The sequence below is a fragment of the Micromesistius poutassou genome (assembly GCF_964030765.1).
Source record: "Micromesistius poutassou genome assembly, chromosome: 3".
Classification (NCBI taxonomy): domain Eukaryota; kingdom Metazoa; phylum Chordata; class Actinopteri; order Gadiformes; family Gadidae; genus Micromesistius; species Micromesistius poutassou.
The window spans coordinates 21,146,159-21,161,158 of NC_140273.1; the positions used below are offsets into that span (position 1 = coordinate 21,146,159).

The 15,000-nt window shown below is 44.5% G+C and overlaps 1 protein-coding gene across 1 annotated transcript in view; it reads right to left on the reverse strand.

Annotated features, from left to right (window-relative positions):
- The window catches only part of LOC311341144 (receptor-type tyrosine-protein phosphatase delta-like), a gene marked incomplete at its 5' end in the record, with an annotated part of 134,450 nt that overhangs the window by 82,368 nt on the left and 37,082 nt on the right, over positions 1-15,000 (reverse strand). The window lies entirely within an intron of this gene.

A 15,000-nucleotide genomic window follows, 5' to 3' on the forward strand; every position in this document is an offset into this window, starting at 1 on the left:
ACACACAACCGTGCACACATGCAAAGCACATACAGATTCATCACCAAACGCATACAGACACAAAATCCACCCCCCCACACACACTGACACACATACACACGCAATTGCATAACGATGCATCGATACGTTACTATAATGTCTGCATGTTTCTATAAATAAAACAATATCAACAGAGATGCAAGAGATTTAATCATATTTTTAACAGATAAACAGAAAAGGGAAACAGGGAGCAAAATTGCATTACACAACCCGTGCAGTAATACTTATATCCCTCCAATCACACACAAACACACACACAAAGACACACATACACACGCACGCACATGCACACACACACACACACACACACACACACACACACACACACACACACACACACACACACACACACACACGCTCGCACACACGCAGAGGTCAACAAGAAGTGGCTGTCACTCGCGATTGGTTCCTGCTGCCAGAGTCGGGCTCACAACCACCAATTATCTGTCATTATACAACACAGACGCTGCCGCGGTCTGGATGATGCCTCCACAAGACCATGTGCAGGAATATTCCCTGTGCCTAGTGTGTGTGTGTGTGTGTGTCTGTGTGTGTGTGTTTGTGTGTGTGTGTGTGTGTGTGTGTGTGTGTGTGTGTGTGTGTGTGTGTGTGTGTGTGTGTGTGTGTGTGTGTGTGTGTGGGTGGGTGGGTGTGTGTGCTTGTGTGTGCATGCGTGTGTGTGTGTGTGTGTGTGTATGTGTGGGTGTGTGTAGTGTAGTGTATAGTGTGTATAGTGTGTGTAGTGTGTGCGCAATTGCATATCCAATTGGTAGATTACTGGTTCTATACTTCAACATACTGGTATGAGCAGGGAAATATGGAGAATTGAGGGGAGAGAGAAAGAGGATAATGGAGGGGTGAGAGAGAGAGAGAAAGAGAGAGAGGGGGGTGGAGAATGAGGCAAAGGGAGAGAGGGGAGCAAAATGAGGGAGTGAGAGAAGGAGAATGAGGGGGAGAGAGACAGGCTGAGGGAGGGAGAGAATGTGAATTAGGGAGCGAGAGAGAGAGAAAGTCAGAAGGGGGGGAGTGAGAGGGAAAGAGAGAGAGATATGATGTGCAGTGGTGGGAGACTGCAGACCTACACTTGGGTGTGGCGGTGACAGATGTCCACTGAGAAGGCTTGATAGAGAGAGACCTCAGAGAGAGAGAGAGAGAGACCTCAGAGAGAGAGAGAGAGAGAGACCTCAGAGAGAGAGAGAGAGAGAGAGAGAGAGAGAGAGAGGGTTTCTGTATTGTTCTCGCTTTTGCAATGTAAATTGATTTGAATTGAATTGAATTGAGAGAGAGAGAGAAAGAAAGAGAGAAAGAGAAACAGAGAGACCTTAGAGAGATAGTGACTTCAGAGAGAGACAGAGAGAGAAAGAGACCTTAGAGAGAGAATCTTCCGATGTCTGATTAGACTGTTAGACCCCAACTTTATACAGTATATATACCCAACATATGGTATATATGTGTATATATGTATGTATATATACATATGGTATTACTAAAATCATCCACTAAATTAAGCACACATTTGCTAAAGTTACATTCAGATTCATTTAGGTAAATAAGTATGCTTCTGCAGGGTTACCATCTGGATAATTGCCTATTTGTTTCTAAGCAGCGATGTCGTTTAGTAATATAAGGATTGCAATACATTTCACCTACATGCAGGTAGACATTGATGTTTTATTAATGTGTTTTATATATTTATGCTTTATTTATATGCATGCATGGGTATTGGTTTATCTCAATGTGTGCGTGCGTGTGTGTGTGCGTGCGTGCGTGCGTGCGTGCATGTGTGTGTGTGTGTGTGTGTGTGTGTGTGTGCGTGCATGCGTCTGTCCACAATATCCATCAATATCGCCATTAGTTATTCAGTGGACGGGGAAGAGACTGTAACTACTGAATGTTTATAGCTAATATCCAATCCCATAAAGAATGCTAAGAGAGAGAGAGAGAGAGAGAGAGAGAGAGAGAGAGAGAGAGAGAGAGAGAGAGAGAGAGGATAGTACAAGTCTTATCAATAGCAGATATGGAGGGGATGATATCTAAGTGAATGGAGTGTAGTGAGTTGGAGTGAGAGAACAGTAAGTGAGGAGAGAGAGAGAGAGAGAGAGAGAAGGAGGAGACTCTCCACAGTGTTAATCCCTCTAGGGATGACCATCCTTAATGGCTGTTTTGTCTGTGTGTGTGTGTGTGTGTGTGTGTGTGTGTGTGTGTGTGTGTGTGTGTGTGTGTGTGTGTGTGTGTGTGTGTGAGAGAGAGAGAGAGAGAGAAAGTATATATGCATATAAGTATGTAAGTATGTTGAGTGTAACCCAGTGGGCTGTGACTGACTGTGTGCGCGTATCACAGAGAAGAGTGAGAGACACAGACATGTGTGGGAGGCTTTACTACGCGGTTACACATAATCATTTGTACTGCAAAACAAATTAAGGTAACATGTACCCTGTGTGTGTGTGTGTGTGTGTGTGCATGGATGCTTGTGTGCTTTCTTAAGGAAGGCCAAAAGGTCTCAACTATGCCTAGAATTGATGATTTAAATGACGGTAAAGTTGTACCACTTTTTACCTCAACTCTAAAATATGACAGTGTTTCTCGCTGCTTTTTAAAGTGCTTTTTAATGCATGGACTAGGCATGGAATCCTATTGTTAATACATATTTACTGTATAATTACAGCAACGCACCATTGGTGGTTCCCATTTGGGTTTAATCTGCGTTTCATTCATTTTATATTAGACTACTGCCAAAGTGAATGTGGATATTCTATTTTAAGTGTTTGGAGGCCACCTAGTTGACACACATTTTAATGTATCGTCATATTGTGACCATAGTCAAACAATTCATGTGAACAATCCTCCGAATAGATTTGATTAGGTTAATGAATATGGCCTTTTTGTAAAACCGCCACACTGGATATCGACAAGAATAGAAAACACATTCAATTCACATTGGACAGTCAGAAAAGGCGGAAATATGGATATGCTACCTTCTGAGAACTAAAGGGAGACAAAATGAGGTTATCTAGGGGAAGATCATGTTTAGCCCACATTGAGTGAATTGAACATGGATTGAGCCTACAGCGAGTGGATTGAACATGGAGCCTCAACAGAGCCTAGGCCTACATAGTGAACTGAAGTGAATTCACAGTGAGAACGATAGAGAGATAATTACTGGACCCGTGGGGACTGACTCAGGCTATCGTCAATTGGAGGGAAGGAGGTTCATAATTACTGGCTGCAATATCAAGAAGAGGAGCTAATTGGCTCTTATCAAAACGGCGAATTGACTATACAACACGTTAAATAGCCTGTTAAATAGCCGTCAAATGTATTCTACACTGGGTTAGAGTTGGGGTAAAAATGGCGTAAAAGACAGTGTTTTTAACCCCTTAAACGGCGCATTTTACAGCGTAATAAAATACAGTGGCATTAAAAGCGGTGTTGTCAAAGCATAAAGGCCAGATTTGAGGTTGATTTAAATCAATACATGCCTCCAAGAGGCTTAGCGCTGACCCTTCTGGCCTTCCCTATGTTCTACTGCTTAATCGCACCTCATGTGATATAATTAGAGCCTCTGAACAAGGCTAAGACTGACTTAAATTTTACTGGCTAATGGAGCAAACACACATGTGCAAGTGGATGTGCATTATACACACACACGCGCAAACACAATCTCACACACACACACACACACACACACACACACACACACACACACACACACACACACACACACACACACACTCTGCCGCAGAGAGACAGTGAGGGGAAGGGAACAACATCTCTCTCAGAGTGCATTAGTGAGCGACTGAGGAGATTTGTAGGAGCTGTCGGGAGACGTCGTGTCATGTTTGTTTCCAGCGCGGGCCGGGTCCTCATAAGAGCTAATCTGTCTGCACTCTGTTCTGCTCTCTGTCATATCCCACCGCCGCTCCACCGCCGCTCAGCAGACGGAGGGGATTAACCAGGGGTGGGATTCCATCGGCATCTCACGATTCTATCAGAATCTCACGATTCAATACAATGTCCACTATCGGGGTCGCGATTCGATTTCGACGCGGGTTTCAAAATGATGCCTGATAAAAAATGGATTCTGGTTTCAGTACATAGGGGAGCTCATTCCAGGATCTCAACTCCAGTCCAATGTGTGCTGTGGCAACTGATGGCATGAAGGCAGAGTGAAGTGTGCATACGATTGTCTAGTTTTAATATTTGTAAAGTTACATCAACTGATTGCAATCATGTAAACACAAACAGGCAAACCTAAGACAGAAGGGAAGAACATATATACCAGATGCTTAATAGTTGACACTCTATAACTCTGCTTAATTCATCACAAACAACAGAATAACTAAACACATGACAGGGCTGTCCTATGGGAGGCCTTCCACTTTTACTGTTACCTGTTCTCTGGGTTATACAAAACAAAAAGGTGCAACGCCATTTCAATTATTTGAATAAGCCATCACAAACTGCCAACTACATCTCCCTCTTCGTTGATAAAAACACAGGGTGTGATATCTGGGTTAGATTGGCAAACACAGACCAGTTGGTGGATCAACTTTTTGACTGATACATGAAAGAAGGGCCGCTTAATGCGAATCACGCCATTCACTTCCTTGATCAACTCCTCGAGAACAGTGGGTGAGAGGCCGAGGTCTGGCCGGGAGAGTGATGAAACAGTCCAATCAATTAATGAATGACTACGTTCTTCTTCAATCGCTTATCCGCTTGACTGTAACGCAATTTCCGTTCTTTTACTGTCAGCTGTGCAAGTAAGTTAACAGTTCCTGGGAACAGCATGGGTTTTTTAACAATATCTGTCAAAGCAATTTCCGAAACATGTAACTGATAGTGCTCTATGGAAGTCCGTCCCCTTTTCTGGCCTCTCTGTGCTAAACCTATGGAAGTGAAATGTATATAATCCTCTCTCCAAAGCATGCTCCAATCCCGCCCTCTCGGAACAGAAAACACTCAATGAAAGGATCTGAGATAACTTTGACTAACAACTACAATACAAAAACCTAACCCAAACCCTATTAAATAATGTATAAATCAATACCTCAATTAACATGAACACTATAACACTATCAATTATTTGTTACAATTAGTTAACTGTACTAGTACCCTTCCTGTAAAATGTTAACCCTTTATTTATATTATGTGCATTTCTCCTACAGCATGTTTGTATGCATACTGAAGTAAAAACAGGGGGGGGTCGCAGTCTTCCTAATATCCATCAAATAAGAAGCTTCTTAATCAAAACATCCAACACAACAGTGTGCCCTCCAATACGACGCCTCCTTCTAACGCCTGTATGGAAAAGTATGGCATTACCAGCACCAAACTGTTGGGACACAGACGACAGCACACAAGAACAACACTTAAAAACAAGCCGTCTCGATACAAACACTTAGAAGTCACTTATCAGTAGGCCTGGGCAATATGGCTGAAAGACATATCACGATATAACTTGATCATATTGATCGATATGGATAACTATTGATAATTGTAATGACCTAAAAAGACTAGGAATTATCATGCTGGATTTAAACACTTCTGTTTAAACAACTAACAACTTAATATGACCTTCCACTGTTCTTCATTGATAAATACTCCAATGTCGATACAACAATGAAAAACACTCAAATATTGTAAATAAGTATGGAACCGAGTTTGTGTAACAAACCCAGCTTATAGATCAGTGGTCTAGTCTCTTATCAATATATACTGAACATGTTTTATATTGATATTGATCAAAAGTCTATCACAATACCATAATTTATTGTTTTATTGCCCGGGCCTACTTATCAGTTGAGCTGACAGATGATTTGGTTGTTCTTAATCAGGGGATAGCATGTGGTTACTGTCCAGGTAACCATCTAAACTCTATATTAAGTCCCCCTGATGCCCTTGTCTCTGTGGCTGTCTCACGGTATAAACGCTGTGTGCTTTGTGTTCATCGCTTGGCGAGGCGTCGGGCCTCATTGTAAGACATCACTGGAGGTGTCACCGTGATGGATCTGTGTGTGAGGATTGGGGCCAACGGTGCAAGGATTTCCTACGGGGCCCAACGCGCTAGCCAAACACCTGAGTAATTACGCCGGCCCTGCTCCTACGCACACACACACCAGGAGCGTGGTGAAGGATTACAGTGTGAGTGTGAGTAGCTGGTTGTGTGCGAGCGGATGGCGAGCCAGCTAGTGTATCGGATCTATTTGAGTTGTTTATCTTCATTAGATTACAAATTACACTAAAGGGTACCTACTCGCTGTGTGAGTAGTGAGAAACAGGCACACTCAGGCATGCACTTGCAAACACACACAAACCACCTTCAACATATTGTCATCTCAGATCAAAAGCACAATACAGCGAGACACACACACACACACACACAAATGTGCACGTGCACACGCACACAAACAAACAAAATTGGACCCTTAAGGGCCCAATTTTCTGTCTTTGGGCATGCTATTCCTCTCTGGCCTCCCTAACATCCTTGCCACGGTATCCATGGCAACCCCTCACACAACCATTCATTGGGAAGCCGAGCCTCAAACAACTGACAGGCACAAAAAACATAAAACATAAAAGGTATTTAACCCCACACACTGCTTTTCACTTCTCCTAGAGCCTAAAGTCACTTGGCACACAGGAAGCCATCCACCCAGTAGCATTCATTGCTTATTAAAGTCACACAAACGTATGCACAGAGAGAGAGGGAGAGAGGGAGAGAGAGAGAGAGAGAGAGAGAGAGAGAGAGAGAAAGAGAGAGAGAGAGAGAGAGAGAGAGAGAGAAAGAGAGAGCGAGAGAGAGCGAGAGAGAGACATACATAATTGAAGTTAAAGGACAGGATCCTACCTTGGCTCATGGTTCATCTTGTAACATCAAGCGTGAAAGCAGGAGCTAAAATAGAAAAGGACAATTGTTTATTTCATTTATTTATTTGTACAATATGTTCCCTAGGTCTATTGAATTTTTTCAATGGACCAATTCAATAGACGAGAATAATATAATGTTTGAGTTGCTGTCTTACTGGGGAAAGAGAGATAAATTAGAGCGATTCCATGGGGGGACGAGCAGCTGATAAAATGGGCCAATCGAAACTCTGCCTATTGGGCATGCTGCTTTGCTGCCACCTGTAGGCGGAACTTGGTATCACAGATGTAAATTGGTAAAGGCGCACATCCATCCAAATATTGAATTGAATGAATTAACCACTGGGACGAGTGCTGTCCTAGCAGAAAATGACTCTTGCCTGTGCTCATTCTATCAAACTAAATTCTCCTGATAGGATCTTGAATATTTCCATGTAGGATTCAGCCTTTGTCAGTTACAACTCCCTGTGCCATATGCCCACACTACCAAAAATAGTTGGATAGAAATACTACATATTTTTTGTCGGGAGCCCCGTGAAGGCAGTTATGTGGATTGCATGGAATGAGTCACACACACACACACACACACACACACACACACACACACACACACACACACACACACACACACACACACACACACACACACACACACACACACACACACACGCACTCTCTCTCTCTCTCTCACTTTCAAAACTACAGCCAGAAGCTGCAGAAAAAGGGCTAAGTTGCACTCAGGAGAAGCTGTAGCCTACGCCAGGCCCTTGCTGCATCTTTAAACGCGTCGGAAGAAGGGGTGAGCGCATGCTTTTATATTTAGCCCGGTGACGCTCTGCGAAAAACTTGTCCGCTAACATAAGAGGGAGAAGCCCAGCGATGCGTTGCCGAGCGCCGCGCGCTCAATAATGTATCAAGAGGCAGCGCTCGCTAAAGCGCCGCGGCCCGGGGAGCGGCCTGCTGTCTTGTCCTGTGCTGCCGTGCGCCTGTCTGTCTCCCCGGCCGTCCTTCCGTCTCCTCCTGCCAAGGCAGCAGCTTTGCGGATCTCTCACGCCGCAGGGACTTGATGTCTTGTTAAACTTTTATCCTGTGGCCTTTTTTTTTTTTTTTTTTCTTGACATGCTTTCTATCCCAGGGGATGGCTCGCTCTCTCTCTCTCTCTCTCTCTCTCTCTCTCTCTCTCTCTCTCTCTCTCTCTCTCTCTCTCTCTCTCTCTCTCTCTCTCTCTCTCTCTCTCTCTCTCTCTCTCTCTCTCTCTCTCTCTCTCTCTCTCTCTCTCTCTCTCTCTCTCTCTCTGTGTATATATATCCCGTCACACTGATCTGTTTGAATGTGTGTGGTAATGAAGGTCATGTCATCCCTGGTTTAACAGCTTTGTCGTCACCTACCTTTATTAACACGGGAGGTCACTCTGCTGCTGCATCCTTGACCAACGAAAGAGTAAGAAATCCTCCAGAGAATTCTCCTGCGCCGTAGAATAGAAAAGATAGATGGATCGATAGAGAGAGGGAGAGATAGAGAGACAGAGAGGTAGACACAGACAGACAGCGAGATAGATAGACAGACAGACAGACAGACAGACAGACAGACAGACAGACAGACAGACAGACAGACAGACAGACAGACAGATAGATAGATAGATAGATAGATAGATAGATAGATAGATAGATAGATAGATAGACAAAGATAGGATAGATGATAAGTAGATGAGGAATTGAAACAAGAAAAAATAGGCATTAGGAGAAGATTTCACATGTTATGGTGCATCTTTGTACACACATTGTGAGCATTGTGGTGAATAGAGAAGGTGCAGCAGAGAGGTCTGCAGCGTACTGGATGGGCCGGGCCGGGCCCTGAGTGTTGTCAGTGAAGTGGGTCAGCAGGGGCGGGTGGCCCCAGCTCAACTCTCAGCAGCCTTCCGGAAAAGGCTTTTAAGGTATCCACGGCAATCCCTCGCTGGAGCATCTCAATATGATACACACACAGACACACACACTCTGACTGGTCAACGAGCTCGCTGCGGGACACGCACATCAACAGCACGGTGGGAAAAGACATGTGCAAAACTTAAGACGGGGCTGCTAGAAGTACACAAACACACACACAGCCAGATGCCATTTTTTGTGTCTTTTGTGTGTGCGGGCGGGCGGGGGTCATCCATCCTACGCACGAATCACAACTTGTTCTGACGGCAGTGTGCAGTAAAAACACGAGGTATCTATAATGCATATTTTTATTTATAATACATTATATTTGCTCTGCTGACAGGTTGAATCTGGATGGATTTCGGAGACATTTTGTAAAAAAAGTAAACTATGACAAAAACGTCAAACCCAAAAGGGGAAACATCTCAGTAAATGCTTCATATATTTTCAGACAGGGACAGCATTTCTGGATTAATTAACGTGCTGTTGAGGATAGGGTTAGGGTTGTAAAAAGGTAAGCAGATGAGACTCCTTTTTCAAAACTAACTGACTGGCAGGGACATAACGTGGTTGGTGTGCATTGCAATGTTGTCCCAGAAACGATAGAGTTGCAGTAGTGCAGAGCAGCCACTAGTCTGTGCTGTTACACCACTGCTGTTTGTTTGTGCTGCTGACCGACTTTCTATAGGCCTACAAGGACTCAGCCAATGATGGCAGCATACATTAAGTGGGAAATCTATTGACGTAAAGACCACTAGAGACTCATTTATACATGGAAACTAGGAAGCGGGTCAATGCTGCTGTGCTCACCCAGCTGTGCTTTAATGTCATAACGGCAACAAACAGCCTATCTGAAAAACGTATTTAAATTCATCCAATTATTTCCACTGTAAGTTAACAATGCATGTATTTGTGAACTTGTGCACCCTTCATTGTAAAATGTGTGGACTGGTAGTTAGCTACCTAGTTAAACTATATGAAGAGCTTCCAAAGCTGATTCAATCAATGGAAGGAAACGACTGCCGCAGACAATTGTTTGGCGTCAGCTTCGATTTTATCTCCTCTGAGTTTGTGCCGATGCTGTTGTGGTTGTCTGCTTCCAGTGAGCTTCTTCTTGTGTGCTTCCTGGTTGAGACCTTGCTCGTTAGAGGGAATGTGGATCACCTATGCTGGCCCCACTGAGGTAATTAAGACCTCAACAGGGTTTTTACAACAGATCAGCACTTTGGAAAATAGATCATTCTGCTGGCACGCCTCTTCAAGTCTCCTCCTCCAATGGGGACGCAGCGCTGGGTTTGTCCTCCTTTACACAGATGGGACCTGGGTTTCAGCTATTTGTAACTATAGTATTGTAGAGGTAGCTCTTATTAAGGGCTTTCATGACACCTATCTATTACAATTTGCCAGTAAGGGCGCTTTATAGACCTCCCAAAACCTCCCTGTTGTTTTCCATTTTAAGTGCTTTGTTCTTCTGGTAAAGCGACTTTTCATCTTTTGAGAGAATCACACTGTCTGGGTCAAATGTGTGAAACACATCACCACACAACAACCATATAATCCCAGAGGTATCAGACTAAGAAGCAGGCCACTACAGTGGGATTGAGCTCATTCTGACATGTATTTTTGCATTTATTTGATGGCACATGCTGGTTCACACAGCAGGCATGAAATAACCCTCAAAGTGTGTGTGTCGTTTGGATCGGGGGAATTGGGTAAGGAGGCCAGGGGTGTCAGAGATACCACCGAGAAGACACATTTAACTCTAAAATATGGCAACGATCTGCAAAATATACCACAACACTGGCATGATTACCCTTTTTCTAGAGAACCAATGGCTTCCCCGTGACTCCTCTTTAGTGGTGCAAGTGTGTTAAGACACGAACCATTCAGCAGTCTTCAACAGTCCTTTCATGGCGGGGGTCAATCTCTCGGTAAACATGTTTACACTTCAGAGGTGTGCGCACGCCCCGCACTAATTGAATATTCTCCGGAACATTCTTCACGGCGCTGAGGAATGAATTGGCGTCTTCAAGGACCTCTCTCCGCGCTGCATGGCACACTTTTGTGAAAACAAGTTGTTTACACATCTTTACTTGTGTTTATGGGGGCACGTTCGGGTTCTGAGGTATGCGAGGGTTTGTTCAAAGAGACAACGTCATCACATCGTCCCTGGCCCTCCGGTTTGAGCCTCCGGTTTGAGCCGGGCGTCAAGGTTTGCCCACCTTAATGTGGAGAGAATTGATTTGAAGATTGGAGTAAAATGGCGGCAGCAAAGGAGGATGGGACATGTGGCTGTAGCTCCCTGCTAACATCCACCATGCCAGTTGGTGGCATAACAATGAAGGACGGAAACAGATTTGAAATGTGCGTCAAGCGGTAATCCTACGCACAGAAATATTCAAACTTTGTTCAATTTTAAGCCAAAAGAACTACAGCTGTCAGGAGTTATTACACTACCCCGTAGAAAGTATTGGAGACTCGGTCCAACTCTATTCTGCAGATTTAGGTTTTTTTTTGTGAAGAGGGGGGCGGGGAGGAGGAAGGGGGGAGGGGAGTGGGGAGCCTGGAATTTCCGTAAAAATCCAAAATTAGATTTAAAATCTGACTATTAGCCACGTTTGGCAGAGTGACACTTGGAGGCTGGAGAACCAACTGGCACGTACACTCTGGTTATTTCCAATTTTTTCCTTATGAAACAACCTTTAGAAAGTCCAACCGGGCTACACACTAGGTTATTGTGTTGGAGCTGCATTCATCACTTCTGTATCGTTCCATGCTTCTGCAAGTCTGGTCAGGAATCTATCTACAACCAAGTGTCTGACCCCCTCTCCTCCTGGGAGATGTGCTAATCCAGCATGATAATATGCCGTTTAACCAGGGAAATAAGGGATACAGACCACACGGGACCCCCTACCAGACCTCCCCGCGATCTGAGCCGAATCATCGGCGCAGAGTGTGGAATTAGAATAACGGCCGGGGCAGCAAATAACTCAGCCGCGCTCCACTTTGGAGACGCATCCCACGGCCAACCGCTTGAGGCCAGGTGAGAGGGTGAGGGGGGGGGGACATGAAGGATGAAACCAGTGTGCGGCAGGTGGGGAACCAGGGGGTTGGTGGGCATAGGCGTCAATTACGCTGGGGACGCTGGGGACCAGTACCCACCAGTTTTCGTTAAGATTCATTTTGTACCCACCACTTACAAAGATTTAAAAAACTCAAGTTTAGCCGCGACCCGAAGCGGACGACGATGAGGATGAGGATGAGGAGGAAGTTAAATTATTATGGATTATTACACGGCTCTTCTCAATGCTGTGGAATGCGCCGTTCACTTGCATGGGCCTTCCCGACTTCCGGCAGTGAATTATTTTTCGATAATTGACCGGTGCTAAGCATATAATGACCTCTGTCAAGGAAAGTGGCTCTGATTCACGTCTCTCGTATCACTCTGCAAGGAGTCCGGTAACTTATCAACCCCAGTGTATTTGGTTGCTAAGACACACCGTGTGAAGTTATTTTTTCGTTCACCTGAATACATAGGTAAAAAAAGCACCAGAGCACGTTGCTAGTACCATGGACAGTATCAAAGTGATAACCTGTGATAACTAAATGGATGTGGCAGGCTACACCACAGGATGCATCTGCAGACCACTACCACATAAATAAAGGTAAGACGCGATATTTATTGCTTAAGATTTGCTGGTGCTGTGGGGAGGTCTTTTGTGTTTTTTGCACTCAAGTGGTCGGCTGTTTTAACTCTTGCAATTGATGTTAGCCATAGCCACCAAGTAGCCTGACTTATCCACGGTTTGCATTCGTACAGTGTTGGGTATAGTGGAGATGACGATAGTGGAGTAATTAGAGGTATAATTGTGGTGGGGAGTGCATGACTTTTGGTCAGAATGCCTGATGTAGATTGGATGGATGCGTGTTGTGAATTGACGTCAGCCAGCTCATGATGTGATACAGCGTTCAGCTGTGCAACAAATATTTTTTGCTTCTATCAGTTTTTTGCATACATTTTATTCCTTAAGTAAGCTACATGGGATTGCCATCTTTCAGAACCTTTCATTACCTGCACTAAAGAGAAAAAAAGACGGTACATAAACTAAACTGACGCCCATGCGTGTGAGAGAGGGAGGCTGTGCTGCGTAGGTGAGACATGGCACCTCTCCCCCAAACCTCACAGCCACAGCACAAGGTACCAAGGCACAGAGGATACTGCACATCTTGTTCCTGCCCGCCTTCACGCCTGCACCTGACGGTCCGAGAGCTAAGCGCGCGTTTCCCCGTAGCAGGCAAAAAGAAAGAGAATCACCTCAGTGCCAATGTGCAAAAGTTAGGGAGAAAGAAAAACGTGGCAATATTTTTTTCCTCCTTATAAAGACCGATGCGGCAATATTTCTTTCTAGCCTTTTCTCTCCTCTTCTCTATTTCAGCTCCCCTTTCAGGACAGGGTGTTAATTTAAAAAAAGGAATAAATAGAATGGGATCAGGGCAGATCATGTCGCGGGGTTGGTTCGTGGCTCGGGCCAGCATGACCTGACTCGGGCTTTAATATATTGAAGGCGCACGGCAAATGTTAGAGTGATATTGGAGTCGCGGTTCCCAGCAAGGGACGAGAGGAGAGTGCTGCTGGAGCAGAATCAAAATGGCCACTGAATTAGTGCGCTGGGGCGTCTAATGAAAGCTCCTAGTTTGACTCTGCCTAAGTGACCCATTTCTTTCCCCTTTCTCATTTCCCTCCCTTTGCTCTTTCACTCTCTCTCTCTCTCTCTCTCTCTCTCTCTCTCTCGCTTTCTTTTACACATTCACACCTCACAACCACATCCATCTATTGTATCTATATTCCTCTCTCTCTCACTTCCGTCCCTCTCGTCTCGCTGAGAGAGTGGCCCACCATCCTCTGCAGGGAGGAATCTGCATAAATTTCATTACGCCGTCTAAAGTCATGGAAGGGACTATTGTAATATGTGCTTTGCCTCTGACCTCAGCGGTGTTTTGGGGTTCCAGAACCCTCTGGGGGCCAGGGAAGGGGTCAGCCGTAACCCTAACCCTAGCCACCAGAGGAAATATCATTTCCAAGGACCTGAACCACCAAAAGTATAAATGAAGTGTAACTATTTTAGGGACAGAACGTCTACAATATATAAAAAGTGTATTATAGGATACACTCCATTGATGCCTTTAATTTTTGAGGTTAAAGCCAAAGATTGATTTTCTGAGGATGTTATTTTGTTGCATTAGCTTAAAAAGCTTCATATTTCTATTGAACTAGGTGTTGATCAGCACAACCAACTCCTTGCAAATTGTGCAAATCCCCCCCAAAAAATGTCAATCTAACAACCTCATTCTTTTCATCGTATCTCGAAAGTTCTCAATGGATATCAAAGACCGACCTTCTACCATCAATGGCATATAAAAGTAAAACCCCAAAAAATAAATAAAAAACCGCCAATTCTACCATTGAGTCACGTTTTCTCCACATTCAGGTTCACATTGAAATCCAACAGCCTGTTCACTCCATGATACAAAGGGACTGATGCATAACCAAGGTGCCAAACAGCTATTTCAGTGAACCACTGATTCCGCCTCTCACTTTGTTACGCAAAACAAAGCAGGCGCCACCAATAAGTTGCTATTTTGCACCGAAAAACAAAGCAAGAAATAGGATTCTAACTGGGATTTATGGAATCTCCTACTGGTTGTACCCTAAATGATCATAACAGCTGGATGTTATTGAACACCCTCACACAGTATCATTAAGCATCATTAATGTCTGAGAGAAAAGTGTTTCAATTGGGTACAGTTTGCTACAGTGGGGAGTTACTATATCTACCAAATATGCGTTTGGTTCATAAGTGCAACTGGCGAGTAAAGGTAATTCTACAATGAATCCCGATCTGCAGTGCGCCCCAGGCAGGGGGGAAAACCCACGGGTTCAACTCTAAACTTAACATCGGCAGTGTTTATCTGGATCAGGCCGCTTATGGCGCCTTCTCCTCCATTTTCTGCTCACTCGCTTGAACAGGAAAAATCAGAACAGAACCATCTCAGGACAGTGTGCGTGTTGAGGGGAATGCTGGGGTCTGGCTGTGCAGAATTAACATACGCTGCGCGGAGAGAGCGCCGCCGCAGCAGCAGGGAAGTCAGCCTTCACGTCAAGGCATTC